General features: G+C 36.3%; 1 protein-coding gene across 2 annotated transcripts in view; it reads right to left on the reverse strand.

The window, feature by feature from the left end:
* The window catches only part of LOC123321698, a 125,229-nt gene that overhangs the window by 104,585 nt on the left and 1,106 nt on the right, over window positions 1-19,538 (reverse strand). The window lies entirely within an intron of this gene.

A 19,538-nucleotide genomic window follows, 5' to 3' on the forward strand; every position in this document is an offset into this window, starting at 1 on the left:
AGTTCACTTTGAAGGGCTCTCTGGAGAGCAATTCTCTACTGAAACACGAACTGCTTGGTTTTCTGGAATCCACAAAACAACTTCTATGCACTCCATATCCTATGACAGTAGTAGAATAACCTGATTTTTAGACAGAGGTGCAAATATGTCATTTTAGGGGGGTCTAACCCCTTGCTCATTTTTGACCCAAAAATTTGAAATTTTCGAAATCGAGTTTTTGTGCTAGGATCAAAGCCTCATCAACGCTGATTGCGAAACCGGAAATCCCAATTGGATCAGACAAATATATCAGGAGATATCGCAGATTGAAATTTGCAATTTTTGAAAAATGCCATTTCCAAGATGAAAATCTAAACGAAGGGAGATAGGCTCACGAAATTGCTTGGAATAGATTCAGCGTATTCGAAAACCTATATTTCCATACCAAACTTTTGAATATCTAACACCGTTCACGAGAAAATCGAATTTTTTGTTTTTCCACTTTTCATTTTCGAGTTCACTTTGAAGGGCTCTCTAGAGAGCAATTCTCTACTGAAACACGAACTAGTTGGTTTTCTGGAATCCACAAAAGAACTTCTATGCACTCCATACCTTATAACAGTAGTAGGATAACCTGATTTTTAGACAGAGGTGCAAATATGTCATTTTAGGGGGGTCTAACCCCTTGCTCATTTTTGACCCAAAAATTTGAAATTTTCGAAATCGAGTTTTTGTGCTAGGATCAAAGCCTCATCAACGCTGATTACGAAACCGGAAATCCCAATTGGATCAGACAAATATAACAGGAGATATCGCAGATTGAAATTTGCAATTTTTGAAAAATGCCATTTCCAAGATGAAAATCTAAACGAAGGGGGATAGGCTCACGAAATTGCTTGGAATAGATTCAGCGTATTCGAAAACCTATATTTTCATACCAAACTTTCGAATATCCAACACTGTTTACGAGAAAATCAAATTTTTTGTTTTTCCACTTTTCATTTTCGAGTTCACTTTGAAGGGCTCTCTGGAGAGCAATTCTCTACTGAAACACGAACTGCTTGGTTTTCTGGAATCCACAAAACAACTTCTATGCACTCCATATCCTATGACAGTAGTAGGATAACCTGATTTTTAAACAGAGGTGCAAATATGTCATTTTAGGGGGGTCTAACCCCTTGCTCATTTTTGACCCAAAAATTTGAAATTTTCGAAATCGAGTTTTTGTGCTAGGATCAAAGCCTCATCAACGCTGATTACGAAACCGGAAATCCCAATTGGATCAGACAAATATAACAGGAGATATCGCAGATTGAAATTTGCAATTTTTGAAAAATGCCATTTCCAAGATGAAAATCTAAACGAAGGGAGATAGGCTCACGAAATTGCTTGGAATAGATTCAGCGTATTCGAAAACCTATATTTTCATACCAAACTTTCGAATATCCAACACTGTTTACGAGAAAATCAAATTTTTTGTTTTTCCACTTTTCATTTTCGAGTTCACTTTGAAGGGCTCTCTGGAGAGCAATTCTCTACTGAAACACGAACTGCTTGGTTTTCTGGAATCCACAAAACAACTTCTATGCACTCCATATCCTATGACAGTAGTAGGATAACCTGATTTTTAAACAGAGGTGCAAATATGTCATTTTAGGGGGGTCTAACCCCTTGCTCATTTTTGACCCAAAAATTTGAAATTTTCGAAATCGAGTTTTTGTGCTAGGATCAAAGCCTCATCAACGCTGATTACGAAACCGGAAATCCCAATTGGATCAGACAAATATATCAGGAGATATCGCAGATTGAAATTTGCAATTTTTGAAAAATGCCATTTCCAAGATGAAAATCTAAACGAAGGGAGATAGGCTCACGAAATTGCTTGGAATAGATTCAGCGTATTCGAAAACCTATATTTCCATACCAAACTTTTGAATATCTAACACCGTTTACGAGAAAATCGAATTTTTTGTTTTTCCACTTTTCATTTTCGAGTTCACTTTGAAGGGCTCTCTGGAGAGCAATTCTCTACTGAAACACGAACTGCTTGGTTTTCTGGAATCCACAAAACAACTTCTATGCACTCCATATCCTATGACAGTAGTAGGATAACCTGATTTTTAGACAGAGGTGCAAATATGTCATTTTAGGGGGGTCTAACCCCTTGCTCATTTTTGACCCAAAAATTTGAAATTTTCGAAATCGAGTTTTTGTGCTAGGATCAAAGCCTCATCAACGCTGATTACGAAACCGGAAATCCCAATTGGATCAGACAAATATAACAGGAGATATCGCAGATTGAAATTTGCAATTTTTGAAAAATGCCATTTCCAAGATGAAAATCTAAACGAAGGGAGGTAGGCTCACGGGATTGCTTGGAATAGATTCAGCGTATTCGAAAACCTATATTTTCATACCAAACTTTCGAATATCCAACACTGTTTACGAAAAAATAAAATTTTTTGTTTTTCCACTTTTCATTTTCGAGTTCACTTTGAAGAGCTCTCTGGAGAGCAATTCTCTACTGAAACACGAACTGCTTGGTTTTCTGGAATCCACAAAACAACTTCTATGCACTCCATATCCTATGACAGTAGTAGGATAACCTGATTTTTAGACAGAGGTGCAAATATGTCATTTTAGGGGGGTCTAACCCCATGCTCATTTTTGACCCAAAAATTTGAAATTTTCGAAATCGAGTTTTTGTGCTAGGATCAAGGCCTCATCAACGCTGATTACGAAACCGGAAATCCCAATTGGATCAGACAAATATATCAGGAGATATCGCAGATTGAAATTTGCAATTTTTGAAAAATGCCATTTCCAAGATGAAAATCTAAACGAAGGGAGATAGGCTCACGAAATTGCTTGGAATAGATTCAGCGTATTCGAAAACCTATATTTCCATACCAAACTTTTGAATATCTAACACCGTTTACGAGAAAATCGAATTTTTTGTTTTTCCACTTTTCATTTTCGAGTTCACTTTGAAGGGCTCTCTGGAGAGCAATTCTCTACTGAAACACGAACTGCTTGGTTTTCTGGAATCCACAAAACAACTTCTATGCACTCCATATCCTATGACAGTAGTAGGATAACCTGATTTTTAGACAGAGGTGCAAATATGTCATTTTAGGGGGGTCTAACCCCTTGCTCATTTTTGACCCAAAAATTTGAAATTTTCGAAACCGAGTTTTTGTGCTAGGATCAAAGCCTCATCAACGCTGATTACGAAACCGGAAATGCCAATTGGATCAGACAAATATAACAGGAGATATCGCAGATTGAAATTTGCAATTTTTGTAAAATGCCATTTCCAAGATGAAAATCTCGAGGAAAATCTAAACGAAGGGAGATAGGCTCACCAAATTGCTTGGAACGGATTCAGCTTAGTATCTTGGAATCTATATGATTCTAATCGGAAATCTTTTTTATGGTATAGAACTAATTTTGATAAAGATTATAGTTTCCAAATGATGCTGTTATTTGAGGAGAACTTGGAAACGTTACAAAATATAATGTTACAACGGAAGACAATTGGACCATACACTATACCTATAGAACTTTTTTCTTGCAAACTGCCTGTGATATTTGGCTGGAGAGAACTTTTACACCCTATTTATACAATCCAAAATCCAACTGCTTTCTACATTCCAACATCCCTTAAGCCAGATCATTGAGTACTCAATGTCCAGATGCTTTAACATTAGTGGTTACTTGAAGAATTTATCTTCTTAAGAATGCATTCAACGAGTACTCGGGAAAATAATCTAACAATTCGTTGCCGAAGGTTTTATGATGTAGACTAACGGAACACACTAACTGGATTTCTAGCCCTAACAGCATAGATTATTTTAATGGGGAGCTCTTCTTAACATACATAGAATTTTCACATACCTTGTTAATTCATTCTGTTCAGATAAAAAGTCTCGTTCCAACACATCTGACCTATTTGAATTAAATTATCCTATCGAACTGATATGGCATTTTTTCGTGTAAACTGACGAAGTTAGCGGAGCGGACCTAACTTAATTAGGGCAATTGACCCAAGCTGGATTAGCAGTTGGATTTTAAGGTTAGCTTTCGTGGATAAGAATCACCAAAAATTCAAGCATAGTTGGTAATATCATCGAAACTTCTCGAACTCGCGAAAAACATTTTAAGATCCTCAGGGCAGAAGCTCGCTTTATTCAAAATGTTTATTCAATTTTCATTAGGAATAATTAAAATTAAGAATATATTGAATACTCTCGAAATAAGGAACCTTTGAGTTGAATCTGCAGACTCTCGTGGTCAACCTACCGTTAAACGTGAGAACGTGTGAAACGAGACTAACGATTTAGCTAAATAATTGATTTAAATGAGGAACCGATTGAAACATGTACAGTGATCATTTCTACCGCAGAAAATCATCACGTATTTGTTTTTCAAACCATCTCTTTCGATCATTAGATCGGCAGAAATAATGCGGAATCATGAAGAAGGTATATCTATCGATTGGTTGCCACAACGCAGAGCTGATTTTGCTTGAATATTTTTATTATGTACCTTGATTCAGGATAGGGTTCACTTTTTCTATTATTTTTGTAAACTACCTAATAGATTAATTGTTATTCCTTATGAATTCGAGACAGACTGAAGTGAACGAAGGATATTTGTATTTCACCACATAATGAAGTGGTTAAAATATTCGTGGTCCTTGCAAAAACTGCTCTGTCTGTAGATCATTTACAATTGAATGTACACGTTGGAAAGAAGGCAACATAAAAAGAACAAGTGTCAATCATATACATTACAGAGGACTAGAATAGCAGTGCATCAACAAAATAGGCGCTATTGCGTCTTGGTGGCCTGAAAATCCGGTTTCCATCGACTTCTTTCATACTTATCAGTTGAACAAGTGAGCATGGTCAAAATCATTCACGCTGTCTCTCGTCAGCTATCTGAATATGATATACTATCATCGAGTAAGGACAACTAAATCTACTGTTCAGAAGACAGTTGACGTATTAGACACCCACGTTAAGAATATGAAATGGAGTAGGTAAGAGCTCCCGACCAGGAAGGTATTCATATATTCATTTTGTCGAAGACAACTCCGCTTTCCCCTATGGGAATTTGAGCTTCTACTCCTGTAGAAAACCAGAATTAAATTTAAAAATGGACTTGTTTGGATTGTTAACTCAATCCTCCCTCAAAAAAAATTTTATTAATCATTCCAAAAGAAATTGGGAAAATTTACACAACCTTCAACTTCCTGTTTTCATTGTCGGGTTCCAACAATCAGTCTTGGTCTTTCACTCGACTCAACCATGATGTCGATTATCGAATCGAACTAATTATTCATTTAAAAATTAGAATTTTCATGTTGAGAAATTATGGTTAGTGATAATTTCTTTATGTATTTACTCAAATGATGAAGAAGACAATAGAAAAATAATAATCGCCAAATTCATTGTTCGTCATATTTTTCTACAACATGAATTTTATTCAATTTTCTCCGATAATCTCATTGATCTATGAAAGGTTGTATTGTTACCCACTATAATCCTCTTATTGGAGTGAAAATCTGAGAATTTGAACCTCAGGAACTAACACCTCACATTCAACAAATAGAATGATTCTGTTGGGAGAAATTTTGCTAATTACGAAATATTTCACATAGATTCCTATCTCAAATAATCGCTGTGGATTTTTGAATATTATCTGATATGCAAAGTACTTATTATAAAACTGAGAACACTTCGGGCATTTCAAGATTTCTCATTCGTTAACCAACGGCTCATTAAATAGTTAAACGAATTATGACTATGTCTTCAACATCCAGAGTACTTCAAGAATTCAAATTCTCGTCGGGGTAGAAATGTCTACATGAAAAACAATTTGGTTCGAAGAACGTGGAAAATTAATTTTCTTGGCCTGATTGTAAACGTGAATACTACACTTTTGGCTCGCACCGTGTTATTACCATTGGGAATTTGAGACTCCTGCTTGGAATAAACAAGATATGATACCAAACGATTTCGAATCGACTCAAACCTAACAGCAAACCGTTTGATCCTTCGCATATGACACATAAATCCGCATACTAGTGTGAATTCCATCGTATTATTTTACATAAGCAAAACATGACACTACTACGTTTTGTAATGCTTGAAATACGACCAAGTTCGTGTGGACAAAAGCTCGATTAGAAGAAATCCATGCAAAATATGCGAAAAAATATGATAATTGTTACAAAGTATCATGTCTCAATCGTCATTCACGTCAGGCAAAATGGGCTGATCAAATTTCCATCAGATATTCTACTATTGTGTAACGTGATACGTAGGTAACTGTTCCTAGAAAAAGTTGCAGTTTTCCAGTAAATGCAACGCCTTCACCCAAAAGGAGAACAAAGTTCATTCCGCGAAAAAATAATAATTGCTAGCATCGCAGCCCACAGCATTTTCAAACTTCAACTGAAAATGCAAAATAATTTCGTATTAATGTTTAACGCCAAAAAAGTTCCCTATTCCGCTGTATTTTGTGTGAGTTCTATGGAAGTTCCCCAATTTTTTTAGGAGCAAATAAATGAGCTTAAAAATTTTCAGTATCCGCACGATGCAAATTAATCAAATTCAAAGAGGATACAAAAATCAAAACAGAATAATGCAGTTGTTATCTAAAAATAATTAATGCAGCCACAAAGGAAGTAGCATTATTTATAATTAATACTGTAATATGAATGGGTTACAGTCGGTAACAACTTCTAAGGCAGGAGTCAATGCGAAACAATTACAAACACCCACGATCACCCTGTTGGGTGTTGACGTTCTTGCCATTTATTTCAAGATCAGTGCACACCAAAAGCAGTGAATGAAGTCCTCATCGAAATGCTTTCAAGGAAGGAAGCAGAATTGACTTTTGAATTCGGTGAAACTCGAGTAAATCTCCGACTTCTGAAATAATTCGGAAAATGTCTTATTTCATGGAAATTTTTTGTGAAATGTACACCTCTTGGCTGTTACTACAATCAGATCCCTGTACGGGGCAGTTTTCTGGGGTAAATCTCTAGCTTCCTAGAGAATTGGTTCAATCAGAGCTCCATCGAACTTTGCTTCTAACCATATCCAAAAAATATAGATCAGAAGCAAGCAATATTCTAACCGTCTGTGTTTTTCAATCCACCACTAGTGAGTTCTGGGTGACTACAGATAAGATTGTTAAATATTACGAGTAAACTTCGAAAAATATGCTTCTGCAGCAATTTTTGTGTTTCTCCATCGAATATAAATGATTAGGAAGTGTCTCAATCATCTATCAAGTGTTAAAGCAGGTATTTTCTATATGAAGATCGAACATCATTATAGATGCCTAAGCAGCGGAATGAAAGTGCTTCTTCAAATGCCATAGTTACGATTTATCTCTTTATTGTAATGCAGTTATCAGTTTAACTCGCGCGTTTGAATAATTGTACATTTCCTTTTACTGGATTCGTCAGAAACTCCATGACACTCCATCTTTATTAACTAGAGAGTTATTGATTGTCGTTCTTCTTTATGCTACAGGAGTGAATCAACTGGTGAGGAATGATGATAGCTTTTCTTCATCATTTGACTAATGATTTCATGAACGACTGCTTGGATAATTAAGACAGTGCAACTAGATGATGTATTTCCGAGTTTAGTACCGAAGAGTTTCATTGAAACTTCGCACTCAATACAATGAGTATTCATGAGAGCTCATACTTGGAGTTCCATAAATCCAACACTGTCACCAGCAATAAAATCGCTCCTCAGCTTCAATACGAATGTTTGCGGGCTATATGCACTCTCAATCTTCAAAATCTTACATGCTTTGAGGAACCACATTGCTGATTATGTTTATTTTCGAAAATCTATATAGGAAGCCTTATGTGGGATCAAATCTCGAATTTGGATAGAAGATTAGCGCGGTTCGACCCAACAACCAAAAACGTTTCGGATGATCGATCGGGCAATCCAGTTTTCTTGAAAACCGGCGGCATGTCTACCGAACATCCTGTACGGTCTGGATTTCTTTCCATTCAAAAATAGATCCAATATGAGGTGTTCCTTCCTTGAAACTCATTAATGAAACATGAGTTATGAGTAATCAATTTCAATGTCATAAAATGAGAGATAACTGGGCATGTGCTGGCCGATCGATTCACCCAAGAAATCGAATAATCCTTCTGCATCTTGAATTGTGAGAACGCACAGACTGGACCTGTCTTGTGGATGTTATTATTTTTAGACCGGATGTTCAAGATTCATTCCATTAGGTGACAGTAGACGTAGTGGTCTAGATGTCACTACTACGCGAACTCGTGTTCTTCCATACATATTTTCGGATGGTATTCCTGTTTTTTTATTTCATATTACGTTTTGTTTCTAGCGTTGTGCTCGAAGAGCCTTAAATGCGCTCATCCATAACTGATTTAAGAACCTTGGAATCCAATTTTGCTTTGGAAAATTGAAATCTATTGTTGTAGTTGAAGTTTCACTCCTCGAGTTCTCAAAGTTTCACACTCAAAATGAATTTGAGAAGGTTTATTCATTTCTTATAGCCAGTTCCCTAATCAATCTTGAAATCCCATCGATTTAAAGTTTCCTTCAGTTTCTCTTTTTAGTAGGAGTAAAGAAGTTTCAAACTTGAAGGTATTTTGTAACTGGCTGTTAGTGTTCGATTCCAAGTTCCAAGCTTCTTGATTCGGAATGATAAACCAAAATTGAAGAGGTGATCGTCTCTTGCGAAATCTATTTGCATAACATAAGAATTCAGTGTACCAAATTCTGTAATCCCACTAAAAAGTTATGTGTTCTAAGTCGGATAGTTACCTTCGCATAACTCCTACATTTGTACCGAAACTACCTACGAATTGTGTGTTATCAACTACATAAGCTATTAGTTAACAATATCCAGGTGATTATGCGGGATAGTAGGTAGTAATAAGGATAATGCAGATCTGAATTTGCATCATAAATCGTATTTTTGTGAGACGCATTGTATTAATCGACGAATTTTGAAAAATAACGTACGTTGGTCATTTGGTAACTTGTCTCAGTGCATAAATGAGTTCATTCCAGATGCCAGAACTCCTCAACCATTCCGTTGAAATGAAATGAATAAGCTCCCACCTAATATGTGTATAATGAACTTATAATCCATAACAGAAGATTGAATAGATCTCCTTGTCTGCAACTACATTATTAGATTATGGTTATGGACATTGTCACGTATTTATGTCAAAAGACTAACATGATTTGAAAATATGAATTTTCCTTGTTTTTGTTACGAAAGTTAAGTATGAAAAATGGAAAAACTTTAAATTTTCTTCAATTCACTCAAGTTTTAAATATTCATAAGCTATTTGTCAGGACAGAATACGATCTTTGAAAAGATCGTATTATATTTAATTGAAATAATTTCGAATTTACATCGGTTTTTCAGAAGTATTAATGCTGCAATGTTCAAATACAAGATTCCATTGGATATCAGCCATTACTTGAAGTATACGAAGGAGGGAGCACAGTCCTAAATGAATATGTACTTGCAAAACCAACATCCTCAACAGTAGAGAGGCATACAAAGTGCTCAATTAAGATGTTGGTAACCGACTCTAGCATTGGTTTCGATTAGTCTCAGGAAATAATCCTGGTAATACCCAATAAATTAATTATGCATTAACGCCGGTCACGCGAATTCATCAGGTATGAATAGGACGTGAAGAATAATGGAGAAAATCTGAAAATGACTGCGAAAACTCACGTGTAACGGTTGTGGAAATAACAAAGATGCGACTATTGATGCTGGTTCTCCTATGAATAATTCAATAAAATCGATTATTTCCTCGCACTGACGACCCATTCAATGCAATGTGCTCAAGTTGAAATTGAAATCTCAACAGCAGATCTACAAGAAGTTTTCTTAGAGAAGAACTTGTAATACCTGATAACTCTTCCAGAAGTCGAAAAGGACTTGACAGTTTTTGAAGAAACTCTTAATAAATACACAAAGGAGCAGAAAAATCCCTGAATTCATGAAATACTTCTAAACACCAGTTTTCATGGTTGAAAAAAAAACTGAAATAAATGTGAATGTGACTTAATTATTTCCATCTAAACTAAGAACTCAATTTCAAGGTAAATCAGAATCCCATCAACTTTAACAAGGGGAAATTGTGGCAATTTTTCCGAATGAAATAGCTTTGCTGCGTTTTCCAGACAGTTCGAAGTATCGATGTGAATGCGAAATTCGAAAACGCTCGTTTTCAGTTCAATTTAAATTCCAGTCGAATAACCCTTCATGAGAACTGGGACAATTTAATGATTTCCAAACGTTTATACGAATGAATTTTCATATCAGTGTCAAACATGAGAATATCCAAGGTATTGAAGGCTTGTCCCACATTTTCTCGATATAGTCAAACAGAAAAACACTTATTACTTCAATCCAATCAGTATATCTTCTGTACGCATCTCGATTTGATTCGAAAAAATTTAACGAGAAAGAGACAAGACACGGCATAATTAGTGCTTACTTTTAGCATGAAGTGAAATGCTGCAAGATTTAATTATCAACTTCCTTCGGCCTTTTACTCATCCGAAATAGAAATGTACCAACATTCGATGATTTACATTTATGATCTTCAATGGTAATTAGTTAGCGAGTTACAGTTCGTTCAAGGAGGATAAATGAACCATTTTATAGACGCCCACGCTAACAGTTAGCTATCAGCTCATTTATTCGCCATAGAGCGCTAAGAGCCTTTTAATGATAGTATAATTATCGCCACACATCGGGAGATGATACGTCCACTTTTTTTCACCGAAGAAAATAAGTTTCTTCTAACCGATGACAATAAGATCGTCACTTTTTCTGAGAACACAACAGAAATAATGAAATTACATAAATGTACCGATCAGAAATTCGCGATATATTCTGGGAATTGGTTGAAATGTTCATTTGATTCATCGAATAATTTGGAATACACTGCATATCGCCGAGTTTCAGCGAATTCGTATATATTTCAAGGTCCTTTCACATTTGCTACTTGGAAAGTGCAAAACATTACAAGATCTACATTTCCATTTGTAGAATATGCGTTAACCTTAGCTTGTTTATTTCTTCGGCGCTACTCCCACAAAAGCAAAAGGTAAAGGTTCAATCCCATATAGAGGACCCAAATTTTCGTTGAGGGAGAGTACAATAACTGATTTTCATTATCGGAATTTAGTTCCTTCTATTTATTACATGACAATTTTTTATGTTGGCGTTACAAGAACCAAAACAACTTTCTTCCATGTGCAATTGACTTTTTTCAAGAACAAATGTTTCTGTAAAATACTGAGTGAATCCATGTAGGTTTGTTTGCTTGTGTGTGTGTGTGTGGTTCTCGATAATATAACATGTCGTTGACATCAATCGACGAAAAGCAAATATAGCGTTCATTTGCATCTGACTATTGTCGACGTTTGTACTTTGTAATCCGTATAAAACTTCGCTGTACGATTACGAACGGAGAAAATTTTCGATCCTCAATTATGCCCGACCCAAATGTACCATTGCCGACGCTTTCTTCTACGCTGAACACACTCCAGACCACCTCTGGCAATGGTGGAAGTAATTACCCAAGTTTTAATTGCTACTTTAATCGTCGTATAGCTGGGCTGATTGAGAAAGCCATTCTCGGGTTATCGCCATTAAAAATGAAGGCAAAAAGTGCGGAAAATTCAATAAAACGACAGGAACCCATAATTTTGTTCGATAGCAGTATCTTCAATACAACGAAAAACACTTTACAATACAAGGCGAAACAGTAGAAAGATATGACTATGTGCAACATTATTATTCAGTTTTCGCTGAACGAAGTTTCGCAAAATTGTGAAGAACCGTATCAATGTTGAAAATTTTTCCAAAAACATCGATGTTTCGTTTGCATCCCTAGCTGCTTCCGACCTTTGGAATGTTCATCTGGCATTATATTTCGTTTTTCCTTGCGTCGTTCATTCTCCCGTTATGCGAGACCGATTGTAAAACCTGAGCTTTTAATAAATTACTGTCATTATTCTATTCCGGATAGATACACCATTCCTTCATATTAATTTAGAAAAAAGCATGACTACACCAGGACCTGCATCCAGATACCATAGGACTTCGGCATCTAATGCGACCAAGTTATTGCGAAGAAATTAACATCGTCGATAACGCGGACAAGCCGGTACAACTCGTAGAATTCGATATTAATTCCTCAAACAAGTTTCTGAATACTAATTTTGCCTGATCGTCATCTCGTTCGCACATTTAAATACGCAATGCCCTAGCCCAGGCATGGGCAAACTTTTTGAAGGGAGGGCCAGATAAAATGAAAAATTACCTAGGCGGGCCAAAAAAAAATACATATTTTCACAAGTGATTAACTTTTTTTCGATTTTTACATCAAACATGACCATCCTAGAAAAGTAAAAAAAAAATGACAAAAATTAATTATTGTTCGGTAGGATACGAAAGAGTATGTGAAAAATGAAACTGTGATTGAGCTTCTAAGAATTGTCCATACTCGTAGAAATTGGCCGTGATGATGCTAAAAGCTGGTCACTAAAGGTGCCAACAGATTACTCTGACGTGAAGTGGGCCCAAGTCATAATGCGCATTATTCGAAAATCTAATATAGGATTTTTTGCGGAAGCGCTAAATTAGTCAGACGTGACGTTGACACGTGTATTCCCACGTTCCCACATTGAACGCTTCCGCGCAAAATCCGATGTTAGATTTTTGAATGATGCGCATTATGACATAGGCCCACGTCACGTTAGAGTAATCTGTAGGCACATTTATAGTCGGTTGCTTACGCAAACTTTGCTAAACTAAAATTAATGTTAGATCCAATAATTAATAGCGTTCTTAAAGCTCAAAAATTTTCATTTAGAAGGAAACCGTTACTTAATCGATTCAAACTACGCAGAATCGAATAATTGAATAAATTTCCATGTATTAATCACACTTGAATACTGCCTTCATGTTTGGAGCTCAGCAACAAGCCGTTCGTTGCAAGTTTTGGATTCCATGCATCACTATTTGTGTTCTGTGATGCAGTCGTTGGAACATCGAAGGAGATTTGGCGACTTTTGCTTTTTCTGGGGATTACAAGAAATAATGCCAGCCGCTGCCAGATGCACACGCAGTACTAAGGCTGAGCCTCGAGCACAACTCTATGCAATTTGAATAACAAATTGGTGGACTTTTATTTGAGGGATACAGGGCTGAAGTCCCTGCATGGACTCGGTTCAATTCAGCAGCTATGAAGCCCCCATTTAACAGTCCTTCTTCCACCTAATACGTTTCCAGCTAATTTGTCGTCTTCGATGTATAATCTTCAACATTTTAAGATGATAATAAACAGTACGCAACTTACGCTTTGAGACAATTCGGTATAAGGTGACATTGCTTTTCCTCATCAGGCGGTCAAACTTAGAAAACAAAAATACTGGTGATTGTTTCAAAATCTTGACGCGGGCCGGATTAGACTTTCACGTGGGCCGGACCTGGCCCGCGGGCCGTAGTTTGCCCATGCCTACCCTAGCCAGATTGGACGTTTCATCACAGTCCAGCTCAGGGCAGTGCCAGTCTTCATGTCAAAACCTGACAAGAGATACTCGGATTAAGTAGCACAATTGACCCGCGTTCTGATAAGATCCGCGAACATTCCAATGCAAAATCGTTTACATTAACATTTTGGCAGCGATGAAATGTACAACCGACACTTCGATAGGGATCTAATTGTTTTTCTCGATTTAGTAACCTAGAAAGAAAGTGTCGATGGATCTAAACAGACCCAAACGATAAAATTCGCCTGAGGAATATGGATGCTGGGCAGTGAGATCAATCTCACTCGCGCCGTCCAAAAAAAGGGATACGAAAAAAAACTGCATCACATAAATCATCCTTGAAGAAGTGGTCACCCCATAAAAAGATCCTAATAGAGAATATGGGATGAAGCACAAAGTAGTGCGGATACAGGAGAATAAATTGGCTGTAAAGGGTATTTTACCCTCCTAAAGATTCTACACACTTGACACAACACACTACAAAGTTAATTTTGTAACTATAATGCCAAAACTATTCGCATTGAAGGTTTCATTCATTCATTGACGACTGACCTCATCTTTTTCGGAATGTGCCATGGCCCCCCACTGGAACCGCCCTTGCGTCGGTCTATAATGATAAGAGGGAAATAGAAATGGAATTGACGTCTTATGAATACACATATCCCGCATAACATCGATTAAAAATTAATTGAATACTAACAGTTCACCCCAACGTCAAGTGCAAGTATGAACAGTATCGCAGGCGAGAGTTTGGTCTCGACAATCACTTTAAGTAATTACTTTCAATTAATCATTTATTGTTCCATCTGAATTAATTATCGCAAGTGCTATTGGTAAATTAATAGGTCTTCGTTCATTTCACCGCCCATCAATTATGATTTAAACTGGGCACAAATAATATTCAGGCATTTCTTGCTGCGACTAGAGACATGTTTATAAATTTTACTGCATGTTTCACCACGCACGAGCCAGTTGTTGATTTATTTTGCAGTCTTACGATCCACAAATATACATGTATGTACGTTTCAGCCCAATGAAATCTTGATTTGAAAGTGGTGGTACAAAAGGTCATCAGTTAAACTCATAAGAAAGGTAATTTCTCGTCCATCACTATCTATTAAGTTGTTTGATATTTTTCTACCGAACCAGATGGGAGTTTGCTATCTCATGGCTAGCTAGGCATGCATTCGATTCATGATAATTGATACTTCACAATATTTACTTAGCCGTTTGTAAAAATTATGAAATAAATCAGGATTTCAACCTTTGAAATAGCATAGAGAATCTTTGTAGCCATTCAATTTCATCGGTTCATTTACATTCATCCGAGAATAAGCCTAGGTATCGTAGTGCAGGAGGACAATTTTTTTCTTTCTCGAAACTTGGACAGTCAGAAATTCAAAATATAAAAAACGAAATTATCTAAAACGATCTTCAATTGTTCTCAGGGTTACGCAACGTTAATTATTCAGTATTCATTTATATATAATGTTTTACACACCGATGCACCGTTGTCTAAAAAATCGAACCAATGTTTGATGCGCATTGCATAAAAAACTCTGACGTTAATGAAGATATTGAAAAAAAATGAGATAATGAACGAGATCCTTGGATATTGAACGATACGTTCAAGTCTAATCGAATTAATAGTTATGTAAAAGCATCGCGAAAATGAACTAAGATCAACATATATAATACAGGGTATGCCAAATGAAACAAGACACCATTCAAACTAGTCGAACAATTGGGTTTTTATTTTGTGATTGGAAACAATTGAGTAATATTTGGAGAAATATTTCACTTGAATATCAACAGATTAAATTGAAAATAAAAGCATAGGCTTAGAGAATTCTACATAGACTGAATGGTGTAAAGGAAAACACGTTGATTCAATGGGCGAAATTAATTCTGACGAGGAAGGAACACGGCATAAAAACAAATGATTGCCAACAAAAACTCAATCCAATTATTAAGTCGAATAATACACTAACTACTTTAATTATACTTTTTAGGCATACTTCTACAATGAATCAAACCATTATCTCCGGTCAGACTGAAAATATAGACTCCCGTGCTTTCTCAACATTCAATTTCCGATCCAAGTAACCAATGATGTTGGTAAGAACCGCTACCAAAACAAGAAAGATGATAGATGCACCTTAATTTCAATTTTGGATCAATTCATCAGCATCTAACGTTGCAGACTGAAGTGGCAGTAATTATTGATCTTAACTTTAAATTGTTTCCGGACATAAATGATCCGATAAAAATAAGATATAATGGATATCGTTTGCTCAACTAGAAGTCGATCAGTACTGCAAATTCAAACTGGTTCCTTTTCAATAGGAAACAGGGGTTGAGTGTTGTATCGTTTTATGGACCGTGTACGGTCGTGCATGTGTATTTACACTGAACGAAATGGTCAATTCAGACTCCATGTCCATGTAATATCCTTCCATGTCACTAATATCTCACTGAATCGAATCCAGGCAATTGCTCTGTTAGCGTGCCAACGAATAGTGACCCTATCTAATTGTTACTAATAAATTACGTATCACACATTCATTATGAATGCCAAATACTCGAGGAATTGTTGGAGTGGCCATTATTTACTAGCACTTCGATATCTGCGAATTAGCAATAGTTATGCAAGAGTTCCAGACATTTTAGTGTCGCTTAAGAATTTAAACAGTTCCCACGCTAAACTGTGAACCTTTGAAGATATTTACGCCACAATGATTCAATAATTCACAAAAACTTATCGTTCAAAACTGAATCGTAAAAAAACTGCATTATTCAAAATAATTTTTAAGTTTCGATAAAGTCAGTCTCGCTGGTTTCAATATGCTTGCTGCTTCAAGAGTTAATAAGAAAGTACTACCCACAATGGCAGTAACATAAAACAGAACATACTGTCCCAATTCCTTAAAATGCATTCATTTCCAATTCGAACTATAATTGAATATAACAGTAAAAGGTGTTAGAATTCGTATAATCAGCGATGGATAATTTACGATGCATTATGTGAGTCTTCGAAGATACAGACAACTGGGCACACGCAACTGTGAAATGAGGCGTTGAACAATTGTTCAGAGGAAGTTATATTTGAACTTAGGGAATTCTGCCGCAAAATACCTTTTTAGAGGTTTATGACTGGGGCACCCTCAAAGTAGACATAATTTGTACAGCCTTCCAAAATCAACCTTCTACAACTCGAGAGCTGATTGAGCTGTTAATCAGTCAAATTTAATGTGGATACTCTTCATATACCAAATTTGGTCAGCTCAAAATCTACACTTCATGATTTTTTTTACAATCGTTCACCTAATAATAAAGAATAAGATGATTTTCTATATGATTCACCTCAACTACGAAATCCGGCAGCATTCCTACATTTTCACGAGCTTCAAAACGTGACTAGGGCAAAACGCGAGGGTGTTGATTCACTCAATTCGACATAACCACTGGTTTCCTCATGACTAGGTGCAGAAATTTCTTCGACGAATTCGCGGAAAGCAACTGATTAGCATTCAAGAAGAACAGTTCAGAGCATCTGGACAATTTTCACGGTGACTCAGATGGACATTGCAGCCAACTTGAAAAAACGTCACGTCCAGTTTGAACGATAAACGCTCACGACAATGGATAAAAAAGCATATCTCTAAACGGCATATTCAACGGTTCACCGCCTGAGTGAATAATTAAATTAGGCATTGAGGAAATAATTACTCAGTACATTAAAACTGGTACTGGCAACGAATGTACGACACAATACTGAAAGCACAGAGCGTGCCACATAGCTCGACGTCATTGTATACAGAGGAACAACCTGTTTATCTAGTTAAACGCTAGATGAATGTGAAATAGATCATAATCAAAATCCGATATATCTCCCATTGAGCTGACAGTTGAAAGATCCAGGTCTTCTGAGTTTGCGAAAGAGGACACTGTGAAAAGATGTTATTTTTTCGAGAAACTCATTCCATTCACAATCAAATCATTCATAGTGAAAACTATCTACATTATTACCTATAGAAAATTTTCCATATAATAGCAAATATCTCAGAAATTTGATATTTTACTGTTGGGTTGAAACAAATTTTCCACAAATATCGAGAACAATACGTAAGCAAACGGCTAGTGTCTTTCAATGTTTACCCTATCCGTATACGGATATCCAACATCTAGATATATGTAGTTGATATGAACTCCCCTCCCTATAGACTTTGTGGAAAAAAATTCAAACAAATGCATTATACCAAGGAAAATGCTAGGTGGTGCAGGTAATCAAGGACATTGAATTGCTCAAATATGGAAGTGCCATCAAAATACAACTTGAATAACTAATAATTTCAGTTGTAATCTGGTCGCATCATCAATAAATTCACGAAAATAAATATTTCACTGACCATGTCTCGAAAAAAAAAAAACAGTTTAGAACTAAGGTACTTTTATTTTCTTGATTCTCTCGTTACAACATATACGGTAAAATTCTTGTAAATCGGGATCAAGGGCACTCACAAGGGGAATAAAATTGTAGTTTCGAATTCATTTGAGCTCCTGCTTGAAACTGGCCATGCTCCTCTTTTTGACTTCTAAATATAGTCCGATCCAGAATTATCTCAGCACCTTCGAATGTCTAGAGTACCGCTGGGAACGCCGAAGAATCCGAATAATTTCATAAATGCAAATACTGGCAGGTTGAAGTGACCCCAGATGTGAAGATCACTCGATGGGTTTAGAATAGCGCAGAGCTTGTAAAAGTTCACCTTGAGGACATTCGCCGATCAGCTAGAACTAACAATTAGATAGACGGATAGGCTTCGCATGGTTCAAGAAAACACCATAAAATTATTCAATGATGAAGTCAAAGTTACAAGTTGATGCACAAGTAAATAAGACACCCCCGTAACAGCTGGAATGCATAAAATCACCATAATCCATCAGTTATGTTTTGTCACCTCACTTCCTCAACTTTTTTGTGCGTTATCAGAATGATCTTCAAAAATTCGGTGATCACCACAATGTGACACGTTCATTATGCTCAGAGCAAGACGAACAAGCGAGCTTTTCTTTTTGGCGTAGCTGTCAATTCTTCTGCAAATTAGCTGGGAATCTGTTCAAACTTAGGAGATATTTCTTCCCAGTTCAGATTATTCTCCTTTACAAGACACAGGTCAAGCATGGACTTGAATTCTGCTCTCATAAAGAAAATAGCATACTGCTTGCCAGATCTTAACTAGCACTAGGGTTAAGACATCTAGCCAGATCCAACTTATGAACTTCTGATTACCAGAAATCCATCTTTCACCGAACTCAAAAATTGTGGAAGAGTTTACTCAAGACGTACCTAATCACTAAGGAGTAAATTTTTACCAATTAGACTAACTCACGCATATCTTGGAAACACATTGTGAAAATATGAGGAAACGAGTTGGATCGAGAATAAACGAATGGAAATAAAATGTTATGTCATTAAATTCACAATTATTCGTCTCATTAAAAGATAACAGTGAACAAACACAGTTATCATTTCTATGTTCAGCATTTTACAATCTGCGTAAGAATCCAACATTATTTTTTCTTTTTACAACGCTCGATTCATATTAAGGGTGTGAATTTTTTTTCTCGGTAGATATTGAAGCCTACTTCACAATTTTGTTTACCGTTTTAACACCGCGTTGATAACTTAGTTAACGAGCATTTTTAATGATCAAAGGCGGAAATGGCTGACAAACCGAAATCATATTTCATTTAGCGTGTTTCCTCAAAACCGTAGAACACGCAAGAAAAAAAGTCACTTACCACCCTCAAAACAAACTGCATATTTAGTTTCCCTGCTTTCACCCCACAGACTGAATACTTTGAATAATTAAAAGGGGTTGTCTACTAAAATACTATACTGACACATGAACTGACATAGCAGCAATTTGCACCATGTACATACAT

Source organism: Coccinella septempunctata, chromosome X (genome assembly GCF_907165205.1).
Source record: "Coccinella septempunctata chromosome X, icCocSept1.1, whole genome shotgun sequence".
NCBI lineage: Eukaryota > Metazoa > Arthropoda > Insecta > Coleoptera > Coccinellidae > Coccinella > Coccinella septempunctata.